Consider the following 9,102-nt stretch of genomic DNA (forward strand, 5'->3'; position numbering starts at 1 on the left):
AACAGGGCTACATGACCCCCCTATCTCCTTTTCCATCCTTACAGCTTAGGCTGTAAATTCTTCAGGGACAGATGTAACCAGAGGTCCTGATGGAGCACTGCTGGCCATGGCTAGCTGGGACCTCTGCAGGGAGCCATGGCAGCAGTTCCAACAGCTCCAGGGTAAGGATGCTGGGTAAACCTAAAAACCGTGAAAAATGTTAATTTCCTGCACTGGTATGCAGATTGCACCTAAGAAACTGCTTAATTGGACATGGGGAGAGGAATCAAGGCTGAAGTGCAGTATTTGTATTAGAGATTTTTGTCTTTGGTGTAGGGTAGCCAACACACACCACATAAATGTAGGGGAGCTTTGGGGTGTGGAGACTTGTGAGGCCACTGCGGTGACACCAAGTCATGTAAGGGTGAGAGATGAAACTGCCTATGTAGCACAAACACCGGGTTCGGGTACAGATGCAGCAGAGTTCAAAGCAATGCGCAGAAAGTAACACAGGGCTGTTACGTGGGAGTCTGGGCAGAGACAGGGAGGGACAAGGGCAGTGAAGAGGTGGGTTCTGAAATAGGAAAAAATGGAGAACAAGGTGTAAGATAGAGAACAAAGGAGGGTCAACCTTCCTGTTGTAAGAGGAGGGGCACCTACGGACAGCCATGACCCCAAAGAACAGACTGAACCCCCCAGGATGCCAGGGAATGCCCCAGACAACCTGTTGCACTCTCCACCTGGTCTGTGGCCAAAAGACTTGCTGTGGGAGGGCAAACTGGGGTGGACTTGCACACTAACACAGAGTGACATGGGAGGGAAGGGTGACAGACCTGCCATTCAGCAGCGGTGCCATTTGTCAGATTTAGCAGTAATAATGATGAGCTTTAGAATCCTAAGTGTGCAAAATGCTCTAACTGGAAATTAGTACCAGTGCTGTTTATTAGAGAATCAATTAAACAGTCAATAACTCAACTGGCTTCTTGGTGGAGTGCTGCTTCACCATAAACACTGCAGCATCTTGGGTCAGCTGCAGCTCCAGCCTGCACCCCAAAGGGGCTGGATCAGCCTGGGGCTCAGCAGGACCCCCCAGCCCAGAGGTCAGGGCTGGCTGCTGACCAGGCACCTCAGTGATGAGGTTAAGCCTGCGTGGGCAGAGACAATCTGGGCTGCTTGTGTTACACATCTGCACAATGCTGACCTACTGCTGAACACCGTGCACACCACCACCACCACAGAGTGAACACACCACTAGCCACACTTTTAATTACTTCTAGTGATAAACTGGGATAAAGAGCTTAGAAGCTGGAAGTGCCTGTGTAAAGCACACCTGCAATTAAAGGGACACTACTCAACCACACGATGTCAGCAGGAGCAGGGAGTTGGCCATGCAGGGACAGGGCCCTCCATGCATCCTCCCACTCTTGGAGCAGGACTGACCTAAATCCTTCCCTTTTCAGACTCCGGTGGCAGGAGGAAAATGAGCCGGTCTCATTAATTTCACCTCCTGCTGCCTGGTGAGCTTGTCTGCAGCAAAAAAAAAATATTCAAAGCTATGTTGGTGACCTGGCAACTCAAACCTTCTGTGGAGCAGGAGGCACAACTGACCTGCTGCAGCATTGCTCACCTCATGGCCAAGCTCTGCTCTCACCCCCAGAGCTCCTCAAGATATTCAGCTGTGGACTTTTTACAGATGCAGTTAGGACACCCAGCAAGGGAACTGCTCCTCTGCAGGGCAGTTGATGCAATAGAAGGGCACGTAGTCCATGGACAGCTGGCAGCTCAGAAAAGACTTCTCTGGTATGCAGGAGACCCCGAGACTGGCACACTGCATGACACAGGCAACTCCTCCCCGCAGCTTCCTCAGAGCCTCACTGGAGCCAAGTACACCGGGGCACCCTATTTTCCTGTGATTTCCAGAGTTCAAGTTGATTTTTTAATCTGACAGTAACAGTAGAAGACTATAAAAAACCCCACAGTGGCCTGAGCAGCTCTGGAGTCTAAAATAAACATGCCAAGCCCTATTTGTGATGGAGTAAAAATAGCTTGTTTCTCATACCTTCCCAGGACCTCTGGTTCATACACAAAAGCTTCACAGGTTAACTACAAAAATATCAGATGTGCAAGGAATGGCTTGATTTGAGCTTTGCACTGTTTGAGGAGTTCAGAAAACCACCTCAGCCCTGCAGCAAAGGGATGAACCCTCAAAGCTCATCTCCCGCCCAGGGCTAAAGGCCAGGCACTGCCATTTCCCTTTAATAGAAACCACTGTCCTTCTGGAGAGAAAAAAATCCAAACAAAAAAAAAATCCACAAACGTCACTGGAATTATATCTTGTGTTCTTTCTTGGCTGGATACTTTTAAAATGACACTTATTCCAAAGAGCACTAACTATAAAACCTAGTGTAGAGCTGTGCTGCAGCCGGGACAGGCTCCCTGGGAAGCAGAGCAAGCGCAATCAGTGTCGGCATCAAAAGGAGAAAGCAGACGGTGGCTGGTCTGTCTCACCGTAAGAAGCACCACTTCATAGCGAGTTCTGCTAAATTAACTTTTTTCCAGGGTCTAAATGTATCTCACCTGGCACCTGTGATGCCCCTGAAGAGATCAGAAAAACAAGACCTGGGAGGGAAGCACGGCAGGAAAGCCGTCACGACGACGAGTTTAATCATTACATCATTTCTAATGACAGCTCCGCTGGACCCACAAGCGAGCACCAACCTATTTATGACTAGGGCTTAAAAAAAGGGCCAGAATCTGCAATGCATCTGAAGCCTGCTGGTATTTACACAGGCACTAAAAGACACCCAGGGAAAAGCCAGGCGTGCATGTCCCCAGCCCTGAGGGCCAGGCTTGCAGGAGCAACCAGCCCCAGGAGCCTTCCCAGAAACAGCCGGCACATCTCCCTACAAGGCAGTCCTGCCAGAGGCACATGCAGCTGTCCATCTGCCTCAGCCCAGGAGCACACACCAGCCTTCAACCCAGCCCAGACAACACAAGGCAAGGCACTGGTGCTGTGGGACCCCCAGGGAGCACCTTCACCAGCCACACCCACCACCCTGCTCAAGTTCCAGGGTCACCCTTAAAATTCATCTTCAGAAACCTGGGCTCAGACTGAGGAGGCATAAATTAAGCAGCAATTTGGGGCTTTGGGTGAGATGCAGAGGCATCTCCAAAGAGCTCTTAGCACAGCCACACTTATTTTAAGTGACAGGGACAAGAGAAACAAATTTGCTTGCTAAATACTCAGTTTAGCAGGTCACGTTGAAAAGCCCAACATTTGTACTTTGGTTATGTTCTTAACCGCGCCCACATCATATTGAAGGCCAGCATCTAGTGAGACCCGATCACGGGTCCCTGAAGTTTCCACCTCTTGATTAAAGTCACTCTTGCACTTTGTCTTGAGTCAAAGACTTCAAGAGATAGAAAAGCCACTAGTCTCACTAGTTACTTCACTCCGTTACTAAGCACTCTAGCAAGTAAATAAGGAAAAACACACCCCTTTCCCAGGTTTTACATTGTCTGGCTGCCTCCTCCTCTTGTTAGACAAAGACTTTCATCATTTATAGTTAAAATTGTTTCAGAGAACAAGGAGAGCGATCTGCAGCTTTCCAGCCCTCTTGTCCCACCTGCCTACACACTGTCACTAAATGGTCACTTCACCAGATGCTTCAAGGTAAAAATCACAGCTTATCTTATTTACATCAATATTTGGTGTTAGCTGTTACATAAACACCGCTGCTTTTGGAGGAGGCTTCTCTAGTCTCTTCAAGTCTCCTGCTCTCCTCACTTGCCATTGCTTCCCATTCTTTCAGCTTATTCTGAAAGGGCAGGACTCCCTGTTCCTCTTATCTGGCAGGCAGTGGTATGACAGCCCAGCCACCAAACATCTGACAAACCAATAACCTCACCCACATGTGCAACCCAGGATGTCAGCTCGTACTTCCCCCTCCAGTGCAGTGCATCATGCTTCCTTCCTACAACGGTGAACTCTTCCTCCTATTCAGTGGCCCACAGAGATCTCAAGGGATCACTCAACATAGGGCCTGCAAGCTTTATGCATCCTCGCATGTTGGCAAAGACTTGGAAAATCTACAGAGAAAGGAATGGCTGAGCTTTCTCCCTGCCTCTTCCTCACAGGGCAGATGTGCCCCAGCCTGCTTGAAGATCCACAGCAGCATCATCATAATTTTAAGCTGGTGTAACTTCCCAAGGAAGCATTTCCACCTCTCCCATCCCACTCCTCTTTTCCCTTTGTGCTGGTATGAGAGTGCACAGAGAAGTGGATGTGGGAACTGACACACATTAAAGGAATGCAACAAGAGACAAACAAGAGGCCAGCTTCCATCTGGCTCAGTTTCCGGGCTGGATGTGGGGTCTGCAGGACCACCTCTCTTTTCCCTTTCACCAGCACAAGGGAAAGGCAGGACCTCTTCTGCCAGCAGTATCTGCTCAAACCAGCTGAGAAGCTGAGCACACCAAGTATGGACCCTGCAACAAACTACTGGGCAAAAGCACTGCACAAAGACACCAAGGAAAACCCAAACAATTCCAAAGATAAAGAGAAATTAAACTGGGTTCAGCTGGACATCTCCCATTCATTTCCCACTATTGTCCTAACCAGCATCTAAGCAGCACACACTGAGAGCTACGGTCACCTCCCACAGCCAGCTGCATCCTGGTAGCGGGCAGAGCAATTCCCTTACAGCAGAAGGCTCCGACTAGATCTATTCCACATTAATAGTCTGCTCGAGCACTCCTGGGCAAACTGCAGCAAGCAGGCAAGTGACCTGACGCAGGTTTCTTTTCAGCCACTAAGCCACTTTAAAAGACATCTAAAAATACATGAAATGCTTTTCTCATGTGACTTTTCTAAGCGAGGGACTGCTCTAAAGCCTGCCAACCACAAATGGAACAAGACGCCAATGCAAGACCTCTTTTCCTGCACCAACAGCCTCTACACTGGCAACCTGTTGAGTCCAAGAGACAAGCTGAAGATAAAAACCTGGAGCATTATGCTTGGCAGTATCAGCTCCTGATGCAGCACTATTCTCCCCAAAGGGCTGTGCTTCCGTTCAGGATCACCACCCAGATGGGGAGCTGCAATGTTTTGCTGTGTTTCTGCTCCAGAAGGATCTTTACTAGCTACACCCAGAAGAGTTCAAACTTATACTCCTCCCCACCAAGCCTGAACTAAAAAAATAACTTCCCAGCTCTGCTGACACAGGTAATTCCTCTCCACTGAGAAGAGGAGATAAATGGGACAACTGTTTGCCTTCGAAAGTGCTTTGCAAATCAGCTCAGATGGCTGCTCCCGCAAAGCCCAAGCAGGAGGACACTGGCCACTTCAGCTGATCCTCAAGCTCCTTAAGAGTAGATTTACATCACCAAATTTCCCATGAAGACTCTTCCTCCACTCCCAGAGGGGAGCAAAAAAGCTCTTTAGAGATGCAGCGTCTGCCTTGAACCGGAGTAGACACTGACACTGGAAAATGAAAGGTGCCTGCTCCTGGATGAGCTCAGGCTGCAGAGCTGAGCCATCTGCTTCTACTGAAGCTGAGGGTGGCTCTTCCTTGCTCCAAACCAGACACCTCGCCGTGTGCCCAGGCAGCTCCAAGCTTTAGCTGACCTTTTCCAGTTGGCACAGACTACGACTGCTGGTCCCAAACAGGGCTCAGAGTCAGCTGTGTAGAATTCACTAATAATCATCGTCTTAGTCACTGCTTAAAGAAGCATCTCACCCCTAAACACTTGCCTAGGGCGTCGGCTTAGCCAGCCTTAATTCCCATATATGACCAGAAACGAGGACTTCAGCATGTGGAGCAATCCTTCCTGGGCTCCCAGCTGGAGTGACCGAGCCACACACTACACCAGCCCAAAAGACACTCCCAGGGCAGCGCTCTGCACCCAGCCTTGCTCTCCATGATCTCCCTCATGCTGGTGGTGGATTGCTTTTGCAGCAGGATGTGAACTGACCAATCATCACAAAACACAGGTATGTGTGGCCAAGGTGTGCCTTCAGAACTGCCCCTATCTGCAGTATCCTGACTTCATCTTAACTTCAGAAAAAATCAAACCCTAAATCCCACTGCCTCCTCTGTTCTCTGCCTTTCTTTGTGGCACAAGGGAGAAGGTGCCTCAAAGGATCTCCTGAAGCATCGTATCAAGGCAAAGGTTTTGAACCAGCATGTGAACAGACTGTAAGAAATCCATAAAAAGTGCGAAGAGGCTTACCTGGAGTCGGCAGGATTAAGTTCCCTATACAAAGTTATGCACCTCCAGGGGAGGCTTTACGGCCTGCCATTCAGGGAAGAGAAAAAGGCTGGAGGCTGCTGAGCTGGGTCACGCTGGAGCAAAGTGCACCAGGATGCAGCACAGAGGTCTGCAGGAAACAGCTTCTTCCTGTGACGGCAGGACAGTACCACGACCCCTCTCCCCTGGGATACCCACAGGCCAGGCACAGCCAACTGCCAGACCAGGCTGAGCTCACACAGCCACGTCCAGTCGCCGAGGCGCCGGCCAGAGATGCACGGCCCTACCTGTCCTGGCAGGACCTGGCTCCAACAGGGAGAGCAGGAGCTGGAGGCAAGCAGCACTTGCACCACTCCCACCTGACCCAATGACTACAACATTGGAGGAGCTTTGGTGGAGCTGCACAGAACGAAGAGGAGGGTCAGCATTCCAGCTTTCAGGAATAATGGGCATGCAGTGCAATGGTACCGGTGCTGGGATGCTGGTTTGAGGGGAGGGTGGTGTCTGAACCACATCACAGGCTGGAACAGTGCTTCCAGAGTGCAGGAGCTCGTCCACCTCTGACTGAAGCTTTAAGCAAACCTTCTCACACCCAAATCACCCATGGTAATCATGGAGTACTTCCCTCTGCCACGTTCAGCACACAGAATCGCACATAACTTTTATCCCGGCTTATCACCATCACTGCACAGGGGAGCACCACTGCCTTCTCAAGGCTTTAATTCCTCAGTATATAATTCTACATCATTGCCAGTAGCAAGTGAAGCCCTTTTTCGTGTTAGCATTGACTACAAAGTTTTCATGAGGCTGTAAAGCCCTGTTCCTACACTTTTCTTACAGTTTAGTGCCAAGGGTTCATGGGCTTTGCATGCAGTACCATTACAACATGTTGCTTTAGTTTTCTCTGAACATTTCTGAAGATTTGTATTTATCTCAGCAATTGTCATTCGCAGAAGATTAAATTTTTTACCTCCCTAGAGGCTGACCCCAGCTATTCAAACAAAATCTTATTCTAAGATGTGATAACTTTTTCTTTAAAGAGCAACCAGCACAAAACATACAGACAAACGTAAAGCACTGGCTTTATAAACATCACTGGAAACACAAAATTCCCCACGTAGAGGACACAAACTTTTGCATTTTGGCCACACAGCTCACCCTGGAGAAGTGAACTGATACCATGGAAACACATACAGCACTATGGCACAGACCTTCCTGCTAGATTGCATGACAGTCCAATCACTCAGTATTACCACCATCAACACAAACATTAATGCCCAGCCTGAAAACCACCTGATCTGACCCGGACACTCATTAAAATAAGGCTGACTGCCCTATTCCTGATGCTCTATCTCACACAAGACGGACAGATCTGTGTTGTGACCATGCTGCAGAACATGTAGGACCTCTTACGCACCCCATACAACAGCTATTCTGTGCACAAACACCACACTGCAGAAGCTTTCAATGAACTGAAAGTGAGAATTAATGAAACAAATCAATTATATGAGTTGTTTGTGCCCATTAAGGTCAGTTGATGCCAGTACCTCTGCAATTATACCTTCCCACATGTCTTAAAGCATTTGCTATGGTAGGAGAAAGGAAAGATGCCAAGGAGTTTGAGGAGAAGATAGGCAAACGAGGTTTTGAATTTTAGGAAAAATACTAGAGGAAGAGTCTCCCTTGGAATTGGCATAGTCCCACTCTTGTCTCCAGCCAGCCTTCACCTGTATCTGTAGAGGCAGAAGTCTGATTTTTAGAGAAAAAGAGACACAGCTACACTGATTCTGTGTAGCTTCCTGGTAGGATCCTATGAAGTTGAATTCAGAGAAGGTTTTAGAATAACCACCTTTTATCCCCTTAATGTAGGCCCCCAGGCACTATCATAAAAATTCCACTAGAAATATTTCCTTTGGGGTGGGGAAACATCATGCATGGTCTGTCATGCTGGAATCGGCTCCTACGGCACAGAGAGCTCACACTCCACTGAGGTCAAGACCTAAGCAGAAAGCCTAAGGGACACGAACAGGGAATCACTGCAGCTTCAAGTATGCCTCTCATTCCCCACCCAGAAGCCCACACCTGTGTAAAGCCTTCCTGCAGGAATCCCAAGTGCCACAACACAAAGATCACACCTTACATTTCAGCAATTCCTAGAGAAGAGCTGATGAAACTTCTTGTTATAGACAGAACTCCCAGCTAGAGACCAGTACTGAAGAGCTGCTTTAGAAAAAGTTTATGGGAGAGGCCCAGAAGCCACACTGGAAAAACTCACAACTATTTCCATCCTGATTAAAGTGGAATCTGTACAGCATCCTGGACTGCTGAAACCGAGCACTACAGACAGGGATCTTGGTCCCTCTCTGCTGCAACTGAAAAGTCCCACACAAGCCATGCACACAAGGAAATCCTGGAAGCTCTGGGAAGAAATGTGTTTCCCAAAAAGCCTAGGAGAGTCCATCTGGGGGCAAGAGGGAATAGGCAGTCAGAGCCAGCCAAGCAAGGACCAGCAGCACACAGTCCCCACATTGCAATCTGAGGTTGTGACAGTGGCACAAGCCTTTCACATCACGTACCATGATTCAACACTCCAGTGGAAAACCAAACTAGCACTCAAGCTCATTCAAAAATCAATCCCTAGCCCTTGGGACTGATATAAAATGATCAGTATCTGCTACTGGAAACTCATCAAAATTACTGAATGCTAATCCTCACCCTTAAGGAACACACTTCACAGAAGATTAAGCTTTCTGAAGTCAAAATGCAGTCTAGTTCAAAAAAGAGAGAAGCCCATGTGAATTCAGCACACACATCCAGCACTCGTGTGGCCTGTAACTATGCAAGAGAGCAAACTGAAACCTCCCTGTAACCACT

This window comes from Corvus brachyrhynchos, unplaced genomic scaffold (genome assembly GCF_000691975.1).
Source record: "Corvus brachyrhynchos isolate BGI_N302 unplaced genomic scaffold, ASM69197v1 scaffold4, whole genome shotgun sequence".
Taxonomy (NCBI): Eukaryota; Metazoa; Chordata; class Aves; order Passeriformes; family Corvidae; genus Corvus; species Corvus brachyrhynchos.